Source organism: Elaeis guineensis, chromosome 8 (assembly GCF_000442705.2).
Source record: "Elaeis guineensis isolate ETL-2024a chromosome 8, EG11, whole genome shotgun sequence".
NCBI lineage: Eukaryota > Viridiplantae > Streptophyta > Magnoliopsida > Arecales > Arecaceae > Elaeis > Elaeis guineensis.
The window spans coordinates 24,533,598-24,547,714 of NC_026000.2; the positions used below are offsets into that span (position 1 = coordinate 24,533,598).

The window sequence follows — 14,117 nt, forward strand, 5'->3', positions numbered from 1 at the left end:
TCAAATAAATCAGAAATTTGGATTCAGCGCTATCGTTATGGTCATCCTCCTTTTAGTTTACTTAAGTTTATGTTTCCACCATTGTTTGAAAATGTTTCTGTTGAAAACTTCATTGTGATGTTTGTGTACTTGCCAAGCACCATAAAGTGCCCTTTCCTTTAAGTTCAATAAAGTCTGTTGAGCTCTTGTCTTTGATTCATTCAGGTGTTTGGGGACCTTCAAAAATTCCTAATATAACTGGGGCAAAATTGTTTGTGATATTTATTGATGATTGTACCCGAACAACTTGGTTGTTTCTAATGAGAAAAAAATCAAAGGCGACAAACATCTTTTTAAACTTTCATAAAATAATTAATACTCAGTTTGGTGTTGGAATAAAGAGAATTAGAACAAATAATGCTAAGAAATATTTTAATCAAACTCTTACTGCCTTTTTCCAACGAGAGGGAATCTTACATGCATCCTTATGTGTGGACACACCCTAACAAAATGGGATAGCTGAATACAAAAATAGGCATCTACTTAATGTTACGCGTTTTCTGTCATTCCAAACTCATGTCCCTAAAGGATTTTAGGGAGAAGCTATTTTGACAGTTGCTCATCTCATAAATGACATACCTTTTCGTACCTTAGGAAATAAGAGTTCGATACAAAAATTGTCTGAATTTTATCCAAAAATTCATGTCACAAGTAATCTTCCATCTAAGGTGTTCAGATGCGCAATGTTTGTCCACATTCACAAATAATTCAGAAGTAAACTTTATCCTAGAGCGATGAAGTGCATTTTTATAGGCTATTCAAATAGCAAAAAGGGCTACAAATATTATCACCCTCAAATCAAAAAATTTTCATCTTAATGGATGTGACATTAATGAAGTAGAACCATGGTTCGCCGTATCGGACGAACCGTCCGGTACGTGGCATACCGAGTCGGACCGGTGCCTTACCGGTCCGGTTTGGACCTTTTTTTCGAAAAATCCCTCCGAACTGCATCGAACCGCCCGGTTCGGTCCGGTTCGCATCCATACGTCCAAAATCGGGTGGTATGGTCAGTTCGGTATCGGTTCGATGTGAACCGAACCGTGCGACATCCCACACGTGGAAAAAGTGGGGAGAGGGAGGAGGTGGGGTCGGAGAGTTTTTAAATGGCTGAGAGACATTAGAGTTCTCTGAGAAGTTTCAGAGAACTCCCGAAGCGTATGGTCTCAACGAAACCGTTGAGACCTCCGAAAAATTAGAAAAAAAGAAAAAAATCCGTCAAATTACAGAAGTGGTTCGAGGAGAGGCTGATCTTTGATCGGAGGTAAGATAATGTGTTATTTTTTAGTAAATATTTTTTTTATTTTTATTGTTAAAACTAGGATAAGAATGAGAAAGAATGAAAATAAGAGAAAATCATGTCAAAATCTTATGATTTTGATATGATTTAATTATACGTGATAGATCTTTGAAAGATCTATACGATGACACCAAAATTGTTAATTTTCATTAATTATATATTTTTTAAATATTTTTATATATTTATTCATTTAAAAATTAATAAAAAATAAATTTTAGAAAAAAATCAGAGTTTGAGAATCATGTTTAGAATGATTCAAGCTACTTAAATCTAATTTTAAATTTTTTTCAAATATTTGAAATTAAAAAATTATTTTTTAACTATTTAAATTAAAAATTTAATTATAAAATAAAAAAATATATATAAATATGTTATATTTTAGTTAATTTAAAAATATTATTTGAAGCATATAACATATTTATTTTGAATTTATAAATTTTAAAATAATTATTAAAATTATTTTAAAATTATATATAATTATTTTAATTATCATTAAACTATCGTGTTTTGTTATACTTGCATATATTTATAAGAAAAAAATTTAGAGCATGAGTTCTTCACTTTAATTAATCAGCTATTTTATAGTATATATTTATTTATATAAAAATTATTAAAAAAATAAAAAATAAAAAATCAGTGTTAGTTTTGAAATTAAGAATAATATTTAGAATGATTCAAAATAATTGAAATATTTGAATCTAACTTGAGATTTTTTGAAATTTTTTTGTAAATATTTAAATAGTAAAAAATATTATCAAATAAAAAATATATGTAATTAGTGTTATATTACAGTTAATTTGAAATAATTAGTATTTTGTTATACCTGCAGAAATGAGTAAGAAGAAAGATCCAGAGCGTGACATTGGTTGGGATCATGGTGAGATACTCTCAGTTCGGCATCATTGGAGATGCAAATGGTGCAACACAGAGTTCAAGGGAGGAGGAGTTACTAGGTTAAAGTAGCATCTGGCTGGTGGTTATCCTGATATGTCCATGTGTTGGAAATATCCGCAAGAAGTCCGACAATTGATGAAAAATACTTTGTTGATTTGAAAGCAGCGAAGGAAAGGGCAAAGCAGAAAAAGACGAAGTAGACCGTTGAGCTGTAGAGCCACATTCTTATCACTCTAGAGAGTCAGAGGAGGCTTCTGTTCCAGATGATGAGGGGCACAGATTGAGGCTGCCATTCAGACGAGCTTGGCGGATCAGTACCAGCAGGAGATGGTCTGGTACAGAGAGCGATTCGGACCATCATGCTACGAATCAGGATCTGGATCAGCGATTGGTGGGGAGAATTCGAGTTAAGAGGACTACCTCAGTCAGAGAGCCTAGTGATAGAGGGAGCAGACGCAGCATGTTTCTTTGTTGGGAGCTTTTGGCAGTAGGAAGAGATCCTCCAGAGATATTCCAGGAGGAGCCAGCATTCAGGATTTGAATCCACTTGCTTTGCCCAACAAGGATTCAAAGTAGTAGAGAATTGACAGTATACTGAAAAAAGATAAGAAGGATATGTGGAGAGCTATTGGATCATGGTTTCATTTCAGCCATATTCCAGCAAATGCAACAGCCAATCTTTAATACCGATCTGCTATTTCAGCCATAGAGGCTGCCGGTCAGGGTGTAGATGCTCCAGGACCTAAGAACATCTATGGTCAGCTTCTTGACAGCAACAAGAGAATCTGCAGAGATGGATTGCTTTTTACAAAAATAAATGGCCTACATACGGTCTGACAGTGATGTGTGATGGTTGACAGGTCCTACTAGACGGAGCATCATTAATTTTTTGACATACTGTGATGAAAAAATATTTTTTCACAAATCAATTGATACTTCAGATAAGATGCACGATGCCACATATATCCTTGGTCTGATGGAGGAGGTGATTGATTCAATCGGTGAGCAGCATGTCGTGCAGATCATCACAGATAACGGATCACAATATAAGGCTGCCGGAGAGTTGCTGATGGAGCAGCGATCGCAGATATACTGGATCCCATGTGCTGTACATTGCATTGATTTTATATTGATGGATATCAAGAAGATTCGCAGGGTGCAGCAGGTAGTGGAGATTGCTCAGATCATTACTAGATTCATCTACAACCATACATGGATTCTTTCATTGATGTGGACGTATACTGGGGAAAGATCTTACGACTGGGTATCACACGGTTTGCTACCAACTACATAGCACTTGATAGTCTTCTTCAGAAGATAGCAGCCCTACGTCAGATGTTTGTCAATGCTGAGTGGCAGGAGAGCAGATATGCGAGGGCCGGCACTGATGGAAGTCATGTGGAGAACTTGGTGATGAGTCAGTCATTTTGGCAGCGGGCTGAGAAGGTAGTGAAGGCTATCAAGCCTTTATATGAGGTGCTTCACGCTGTGGACAGTGAAAGATACCCCATGTGAGCTTCTTATATTACATGATGGAGAGGGCAAAGAAATATATCAGTAAGAGTGATCCCAAGCATGCTCAAGAATTCATTAACATCATTGAACACTGTTGAGACTATTAGATGGGCAGAGATTTGCATCTAGCTGGTAAGTTTGGATTCAAGAATGTTTAAAAATATTTTTTCGAAGCATGAAAATAAAAGTGTACTTAATCAGTCTTGAAATTTATCTGCAGCTTATTACTTGAATCCGAGATTTCAGTATACTATTCGAGGATAGATATGGACAACGAATTTCTTGCTGCTCTTCGTAATGTCATATATAAGATGGTGCTCGATCCAGAAATCGCGTCGTTGTGTCTGCAAGAGGTATGCTAGTTTAAAACAGATGTAATTATTCAACTAAATTCGATTTGATATATTTATAAATAATAAATATATTTTGTTTCAGACGAAACAGTTTAGAGAGGGATCAGACAGTTTTGGAGTCCCATCAGCTGTCGTAAGCAAAAAGCAGATGAATCCAGATAAATTACATATCAATAATGAGCAATATAGATTGATATGTAATTTTGCTTAATAATATCATCAAATTTGATATGTAATTTTGCTTTTGTAGCTGAATGATGGATTTATTTTGGAACGTCAGCAGAAAATTTGAAACATATAGCTGTCCGTATTCTTTCTTAGATGGTCTCTGCTAGTGGCTGTGAGCGTAATTGGTCCACTTTCGTCCTTATCCACAGCAAACAGAGAAATCGTCTGACACAAAAATGCCTCGACGATCTTGTATATGTTCACTACAATCTGAGGTTGAGACTAAAATGTATTCAGGAGAAAGTTCAGTTGAAGTACACTGATCCGATGCTGGATGATTATGCCGACGAGGATGACGATCCGATCATCGGATGGCTTGCAGGTCAGCAGCAGGAGCCAGAGCTTGATGAGCTAGGATCTCCTCCACGACCAGTCAGTGTAGTGGCGAGGGAGATCAGGGTGGATCCAGGGCAATGGGCAGAAAAAATATTCACATAGGGTTCCAGCTGATCAGCCACAGCCTGAGGGAACACAAGGGACTCATTCATCACATGAGTCGTCCGATACATCTTTTCAGAGATTCGAGCGAGAGATGTATGGACGATCCTCCCGGCAGCCAGCAAAAAGGCATCCATCCTCCCAATCACAGGAAACTCAGTCACAGAGGGGCATAAGGGGAGGAAAGAAAAAGACAGTTGTACGTGCACCACTCTCGGAGTACAGAAGCTATCTGGTTCAAATATGGATACTAGGGAGAGTGATGATGATATTGGTAGTAGTAGCCATGGATCTGATGATCAGGGAGGAACTGAAGGACAGGAGACCACCGTTTATGAGACAGCCACAGGATGATATTCGATTCATCGGTGAGTCTCAGTTTACGCATATCACACAGGATAGGGATCATGGTGGACGAGTCGATAGAGATCATGGGAAGCCGATTTCATATAGACGACGGGCTCCTAGAGATCGTCCAGCACATGATGCAGCTACGGACGATCTTGCACGTAGAGTAGGATCCATGGATGTATCTGGATCATCTTCGTATTATAGATCCTATTATCCACAGCCACCTTATGATCCATATGCATATGGTGCATCCGAGACATCATCTTCTAGTGGTTACTACCTGTGCAATGTGGAGCATCTTACGGATCAGATTTTGCTACTGGCATATTTGGATGGGTTCCTCCACAAGCGTACCATCATCCTGAGGATATTTTTCAGAGTCAGAGTTTTAGCGAGAGGTCTGAAATGTCTTACAATCCAGAGAGGATGCCTTATGGGATGATGAATATTTGAGAGTACGGTGCAGCTTGGCTAGAGGGTTGACTGATGTCCATTCAGACTATGTTGATGATCCAGACATCTACGAGTGTCATAGACACTCGACAAGAAATTAAATGCAGAGTACATCTTAAGGTTCGTATATCAGTTATTGCGCTTTGTACTTAAATATTTAGATACATTTTAATGCATATTTTATATATATATTTTTTTAGTTTTAAGATGACATAGTTGAAATATGATGTAAATAAATATATGTTTGAAATTTTGGATCAAGAGTCTTTGTACCGCAACTTAACTCCAAATTGAATCCAAATATGTCAATAATATGCAAAATAATACCATTTTGAGGTTGTATTTATCAATTATTAACTTCAAAAACCCCCAAAAAAATTGAAAATCGAAAAAAAAATTATGTACCGATATCGGACCGATAGTCTTGGCGTACCGTGTGTCGGTATGGTACGGTACCGATACCATACCGGTTCGGCACCGGCACGCCGTCCGGTATCGGTACGGAGAATCCTTGAGTAGAACCCTTCTTTTTATCTTTAGATCCTCATCTTTAGGAGGAGAAAATTGTGCAGAGAGAAGATGAGGGCATGTGACAGTTTTTTCTTGACTCTGCACCATACGAATCTATTCATCCTTCATTTGAATCTGTTCAATCTCTATCATCCGAATCTATCCAGCCTTCATTTGAATCTGTTCAACCTGTGACTGTTTTATCTCCTATTGTCCCATCTTCACCTGTTGAACCATCACTTGTTTTGGTTCAACAAGATCAGCAGCAGACCGCTCGATAAGATCAGCAATAGAGCGATCCCATCTCCATTCGACTTCCAGACCATCTCCGAAACAGGTCTACACCAAAAGAGAGAAGCCCATTTTGGATCAGAAGCAAATTCAAGAATTCTACCTGATACAAGGTACAGAAACCTCTCACTCTTTCTCTACAAGTAATTCTAATTTGTATGATCTTAATTTACCTATTACCTTGAGAAAAGGGATCAGAAAATGTACTCAACATTTCATATCTCAGTTTGTGTCTTCTTATAGATTATCCTCACAGCACAAAAGTTTTCTTGCCTCCCTGGATTCTATTGACGTTCCAAAAACTGTACATGAGGTATTAAATGATAGGAATTGGGTAAATGCCATGAAGAAAGAAATGAGTGCACTTGAGAAGAATGGGACATGGAAAATGGTTCCTCAGCCTAAAGGGAAGAAAGCAATGGGGAGATAGATGGGTTTATACCTTAAAGTACAAAGTTGATGAGACATTGGAGAGGTATAAGGCAAGGCTAGTCGCAAAGGATTATATACAGACTTATGGAGTAGATTATCAAGAGCCGTTTGCTTCTGTGGCAAAGATGAATACAGTAAGGGTCTTGTTGTCATTGGCAGCCTACTTCGACTAGGATTTGCAGTACTTTGATGTGAAGAATGCATTTCTATATGGAGATTTGCAAGAGAAAGTATTTATGGAGCCACCACATGGATTTGACATGAACTTTGGTCCGAACAAGATTTGTCGCTTAAAAAAGGCTCTTTATAGATTGAAGCAGTCCTCGAGAGCTTGGTTTGGAAGGTTTACAGGAGTTGTGTTAAGGATGGGGTATAAGCAAAGTCAAGGAGACCGCACTTTATTTACTAAACATTCGAAAGAGGATAAGCTCATGCTCTTTTAGTCTACGTGGATGACATTATTGTAACAGGAGATGATATAGTCGAAAGAGAATGCTTGAAAAGGCAATTGAAGTAAGAATTTGAAATAAATGATCTCGGAAAGCTTAAGTACTTCCTTGGAATTAAAGTGGCCTACTCCAAACAAGGGATATTTGTATCCCAACGAAAATATGTGCTTGATTTACTTAAAGAAACAGAAAAACTTGGGATTAAAGCATCGAGCATTCCAATTGACCCGAATCATAAGCTATGCAAAAAGGAAGGAGGACAATTGATAAGAGCAGATATCAAAGACTTGTGCGAAGACATATTTATCTATCTCATATGAGGCCAGATGTTGCTTATGCAGTTGGGTTAGTTAGTTAGTTTATGCATGATCCGAAAGTAGAGCATCTAAATGCAGTTTATAAGATTCTTCAATATCTTAAAGCTACACCTGGAAGAGAAATTCTATTCAAGAAGGGTAGTGAGTTAACAATGGAAGCTTATATTGATGCAGACTTTGTAGGGTCATTGATTGATAGGAGATCTACCACAGGTTATTGTATGTTCCTAGGCGGTAACCTAATAACATGGAGAAGTAAGAAACAATTGGTGGTTGCTAGATCCATTGCATAGGCATAATTTAGAGCAATGGCATATGGAATTTGTGAACTCTTATGGTTGAAAATAATTCTAAGTGATCTCAGAATCGGAAGAGAAGACCCATGAAACTATATTGTGACAATAAGTCAGCCATTAGTATTGCTCATAATTTAGTTCAGCATGATCGGACTAAACACATTGAGATAGATAGGCATTTCATAAAAGAAAATTGGAGAATGGTCTAATTACAATTCTCTATGAGTCTTCAAGTAATCAGCTAGTTGATATACTAACTAAGGGGCTGCCTACAGCACGATTTCAAGAAATCACATGGAAGCTGGGAATGGAAAACACCCACTCTCCAACTTGAGGTGGAGTGTTGGATAGAGCCAATAATCTCTTCTTGAATATCTCCAATATTCTCTTTCAGAATATTTCTTTACCATGTTGGATAGAGCCGATATTCTCTCCCAGAATATCTCTTTACCATGTTGGATAGAGCCGATATTTTCTCCTTGAATATCTTTGATATTCTCTCCCAGAATATCTCTTTTTGAATTTTAAATTTCTGATTCTTTCCTTGTGTAATCTTGTAATTATTTTTTTGATTTATTTTCTTAAATATAAGGATTTGAACCATTAGAATGGTTAATCTCTCATCTATATATTGTATTATCTGTAATCAATCAATAATATACACAATATACAAATTTCTCAACATTATTTTTCTTTCTTCTTTCTCTCCCCGCCGCTCCATTGCTTCTTTTATTATATGGACCCCACAAAGTAAAATTCCTGGATTCGCCATTGGTTGTGGGGCATGTGACCTGCCATATCCAAGGGGACTTGAGATTTTTTACATGAGGCAATGTTGAGTTTATTTTGGAGGAGATATACTATAGTTTGAGCATGCAAACCACTGACTAATGTTGTCGCATGGTGAGTGGATCAACAAGGATCCAAAGTTGCCTGGGCATGTGAACCATTAGATCAAAGCGAGCTTGAGATTGTTGGAGCATGCAACCCATCCAATGATATCGAGGATATCACACGTCATGTGTGCCTCTTGAACATGTTAGGATTTGATTGATGCTTGTGTTCTTATGTGTCAGATCTATCAACGAGTTAAACACCCAAAGTGGGCTTTTTGACTTCACTTCGACGTATGACCCACAAATATGGACATAATCTGGGAGTACATTCTTCCATAGCTCTGGCCTTCTTATGGGCATTACATTTTGAAATCAGAGTATATTGGTGCCATCTATTTCCTGGAGCTGGGATGGTTGGGCCGATATCAAACCTACTGCTCGGGACAATGTCAACAATAGTATGAGCAGTCGGGTGCAAAACAATATCCAGCTGGCATCTTACTTGGGGTTTTATCTATGTTGATGTTTATGAGGCCTACATAATTCTAGAAGGAACTAGAAGTGAGTTGGATGTTGTTTGTTTGCTCTCTTTAAGGTGTTTACAACTTCTTTAAAATGTTTACTCCATGGATCTATGTAGCATTTATATTTTAAACAAACATATAAAAAGGGGATAAAATGCCAAATTGATGTAGCCGTGTAGATAATGGTAATGGCACCATAGTCCAATTATGGGCTCATAAACATCCTATAATCCTAAATTATGACCTAAACAAACCTTAAAGACCTTTTAATAACCATTAAAAATTACAAGGCGGCCTAGTGATCAAGATGTCATGTCGTCCCAAGTATCTTGAATCTTGATATTGTATTGGCCTAGTCCATGGTTGATAATGGGCTTGGACCCGGTTTTTGAAACCTTGCTTTGGAAACCTCAAGAGATTATGCATGATTGCTTTATGGTGTTAGCCATTGGTTTTAATTGTCTGGTCTATGATGATGCAAGTAATGAGACTACTAGACCCAATGTTTTTTATTTTAATTTATCTTCAAGATAGTGGTGAACTAGACAGGTAGAACTACCCACTCGAGGAGGCATGCCTTGGAGTGGCTGACTGATTGAGGATCCCATTTGATTTTTAGAAGAGCTTGTGTATTTCTAATACATGTAGAGAATGTTACTTGGAGACAAGACATGGGGGAGTGTCCATAATTTCTAGACATAGGAAACCTCAAAATATTGGACACAAGGAATTCCCATACTACGTAGATGTGTTTGTTTATGCAATGAGTAATTTGTTAAACAAATTACATTCTGTTTCGATAGAATTAGCCAAATGTTATAGACTTGTAAATTTCTAGGTGTAAGTGTCAAAAGTTGACAGGTAATGTAATAATTATGATTTGGTAATTTGAGGTGTCAAGGAGTATCATAAAATAGTTAGGTTTCCAGGCATGTCAAATCCAAGTTTTGAACTGTCCAAGTGACGTTGCATATGGTTGCATGTTTGTGCTTGCAATGTTGGTAATTCTCAACTGGAACTTGCCAACTTGCTTGAGTTTATTATGAAGAAAGCAGACTAGGTAAATATTATGTTTGGCATAGTTTGCTTGACCATATATGGACCCAATCATGAATGGGTTGGACTTTTGGATTTGGTGTTCTTATAAGTGGGTTAAATCCTAATCCTTGTCCCTTCCCTTTTCTTGGCCTGCCTCTTTTACGCTTTGGGGATTTTGCAAGTGGTCTGTTAACTGGGTATTATTGGGGTTAATGTTGTGGTCAGCATGGTGGAAGTTCTAGCTGGATGGTAGTTTTGATGGTGCTAATGACAAGGTAAGATTTAAAGTCAGACTTGTGAGGAGGTTGGATGAGTCAAAGGAATAGAGGCTAAGGGACTTAGGGTCATAGATGGTGCATGGTGAACCTTCTCAAGGAGAATATAAATGATGCCAAGGATGGAGGAGATGGTGTTGGTATTTGAAGGTGAATAAGGGATGGAGACATGGAGGGAGTTGACATGGATCATAATGTTTCTATAGCTTCCAACTGATGGGGGTTAATGTGGTGATACCCCAAGTTGGTGAAGATGGGCTTCTGGAACTACATGTCTGTAAAGAAGATGGAGGGCTTGGTCAGGTAGGTATGGAGCCACAGAGGGAGATAGACATAAGTTGGGAGGGAATGAAGAGGGAGACAGAATCTGTCTTAAGGAACAGGGGTGGAGGGTTTTCATGGGGGAGATGGAAATAAGATTGCTTAAGTAGTTGGAAGGGAAGTAGAGGGAATAAAGAAGAGGTGCCTGTAGTGCTTTTTCTTTTTTGGTTGGGGGGTGGGGGGTCAGGTGGGGAGGTGGACTTCATCCAAAAAGGCAAGCCAGGAAGTTATTATTTTGGTTCCTTGGCCTTGTATAAGTAGCCAAAATATACCCATCACACCTGATTTTGGACTTAAAAAAAGGCCCACACGTGTCCTTACATACTCCCATTGTTTGAGCCTTGGCATCCTTGCCAGGCTAAGGATCCAATCTAGTTAAATCCAATTATAAAAACGACATGATCAGCCTGTGATTAGCTCTAAAAGGGCCCATGTTGTAGGGTTCACTAGTCCTAATAGGCCGTTGGTTGGGCCCACTCTGATATCATTTGTAACGATCTATGATCTCACCAAAAAAGACTAGCCAATAGATATTATTTGGATTCTTTGGCCTTGTATAAGAACCCAAGATATCCTTGGTGCACACCTAATTTGGGACTAAACACATGCCACACAGGTCCTCGCATTGCTTTTGCCTTCCTAGCCTATATTATTGCTAGTTTACTTACCATAATTATCCTTAGTTAGATTTGTTATTTGGTAAGTCTAGCTTGTGTCTAGCAATTTTTTTTTTTACTTTGCATTCTTTCTTTGTCCTTGTTCCATCTTAGTGGTTTAACCATCACCTTTGTAATTTAAACTTTGAGGTTTTGTTACCATATGGTGCCTAGTTACAAAAGAGTGGCATTTTTTCTGCATTATATCATCATCTCATTAGTGCATCTATTAAATCAGCGTACCATGTTGCGAGTGACCTCTTTATTGTGATCGAGCATTATCAAATGTCTTTGCAGCTCAACCCTGGAATTCGCAATTTGGCCTTTGATCGCTCATGTAGGCTACAATTCTCTCTAACTTTGTTTTTGTTCTTTCCTTGTTTTTCTTCTATTTTGTCATTCTATTGTCAAGTTCTTGATGGGATTTTAGTTTATAGTTTAGATGTAAGTGTTAAATTATACAATTGCTTTTTATTGTGTACATATTTTAACTTTTATAAGCTAATATTTTACTTAAGATGCTTTTAATTCATAGTATTTATCCATACCTAGTTGTGCAGTTGAAGTTTCTGCATTTTGCACTTGTTATTTAATGTCTTACTTTCTCCATAATTGGGCATAGGTTTTGCCATCTATATCTATTGACCACATGCCCTGATGAGATAGTGATCTCATGCCCATATTTGCCTCGGGGATATGGGGGTTTGATTGTCAAATCTCCTATTCAAGATGAATTGATCGAGAGATGTATGTATCTACCAGTTTAGTTAAATAGTAAATTTTATAATGTCTCATGATCTAATGTTAGAGTTTGGATGTTCATTGAGAATTTTATTTTAAAGAAACTGAGGTTTCTTTTTTGTGATTTATGAGATAATTGGTTGAAAACTGCTACTTGTGATTGTCTTTTCATGGCCAGAATCTTTACAATGCTTTTTATTGGTTAACATCATTAGGACTGTAGCTTTAAGCTCATTATTCCATATGTATTATAAGCCTTATTAATTGAGAAGCATGCTTGAAATGGGCTAGGGTTATTCTAGTCCTAGTTGAAATACAAACCATGGTCACAAACCAACTTACTGTCATGATAATTGTGTTATAGAACAAGGTTTTAAATACCAGTACCAGATATAGTACCATTTTTTTGCCAAAATGGTACAGTATTGGTATTGACACAAGGCATGTGATGTAGCCCCATCTCACCACACTATGTACTGGTGACAGAAGCCTGCAAAATGGTATGGTACCTTTAGCACCAGGGTTTTCCGTACTGTGCCGAACCGATCGGTACACCCTGTATTGTATCGAACTGCAGGAAATCGGCACGGTTTGGCTGATAAATTCGGTACACCAACGGTACCAGGAGGGAAAGAGAGGAAAAGTGAGAAAGAGAGAGAGAGGAGGAGAGGGAAGGAGGCGGGAGCCTTGGAGGCCGGCGGTGGTCCGCTGCGGCTGTTGGAGGGTTTCGAGCCCCATATCGTCCGATAGGACTTTCAATAGAGCGAGGAAGAGAGAGATAGTGCTTGGGGGGGTGGGGACGACTTACCGGACGGATGTCGCCTCCATCACGAGGCCCTCGATGGCCGGTGAGCCCACGTCGATGGGCCTAAGGGCGATCAAGCAGGAGGAGGGTCTCCGCAGCTCCGTCGGTCCGTCTCCTTCAAAACAACACAAGACTCGTGGAGTTTTTTTTTTTTTTTTGATTTAAAGACGTGAAGTTGGCAACCTAGTTGCTGACTTTACGATTTTAAAAAAAAAAATAGTGAAGTCGACAACTGGTTGCCGACTTCACCTGTTCATGGGTTTTTTAAAAAAACCTGTGAAATAGGGGCCGATGCCCCTGTTTCACACCCGCGCGGACTGCGCCATCGGGCGACCATCGTAGCCAGCCGGACGCTGTCCGACGGCCCCGTCCCCTCCTTCCCCTCCCTCCTTTTCTTTCTTCCTCCTTCTCTCTCTCTATTCTTCTCTCTTTCTCTCTTTTTCTTCTCTAGATCGGCTCCTGTTTCCTTCATCGGTTCGCCTCGGTTCAGCACAGTAAAAATCATACCGAACCGTACCGCTAGCCAATTGATACGGCCGGCGGTATCGGTTCAGCAAATCTTGTTTAGCACCATCCCGTTCTAGTGATATTTGAAACCTTGTTATACATAATGTCAAGCTTACCTTGGAATAGTACAATGCCAAGACCCACACCAAGTAGATTTGAAAAGTGAACTAACCAATTAAAAACTTGGGCTAAATTAGGAAAGGATGTCTTGATATGCCTTTCATATGTTTCAGTCTGTACTCTGTCCTATTATGGTTTTTGCTTTGTATATTCACATGCATGTGCAGGTAAGGACTGTCAGTTGCACTCACACTTTTTACTGGCTGATCTAATTAAACAACCATGCTATTTTTACGTTTCTTGTCAACAAGTTAGTAGTACAACATAGTGTCATCTACAGCTAATTTTTTTCCTTAAAAAATACTTGGAATTATATAATTACATGTTAATAGATGACTGAAAAATACAATGATTATCAACATGCATGCTCCGTGATATGTAGAAATGAACAAGACTTACCCAAAATTTTGTCGTAAATTGACACAAAT

At 38.3% G+C, this 14,117-nt stretch overlaps 1 protein-coding gene across 1 annotated transcript in view; it reads left to right on the forward strand.

Moving 5' to 3' along the window:
- LOC105049834 (BAG-associated GRAM protein 1) overlaps nucleotides 1-14,117 on the forward strand; it is a 50,092-nt gene that overhangs the window by 15,692 nt on the left and 20,283 nt on the right.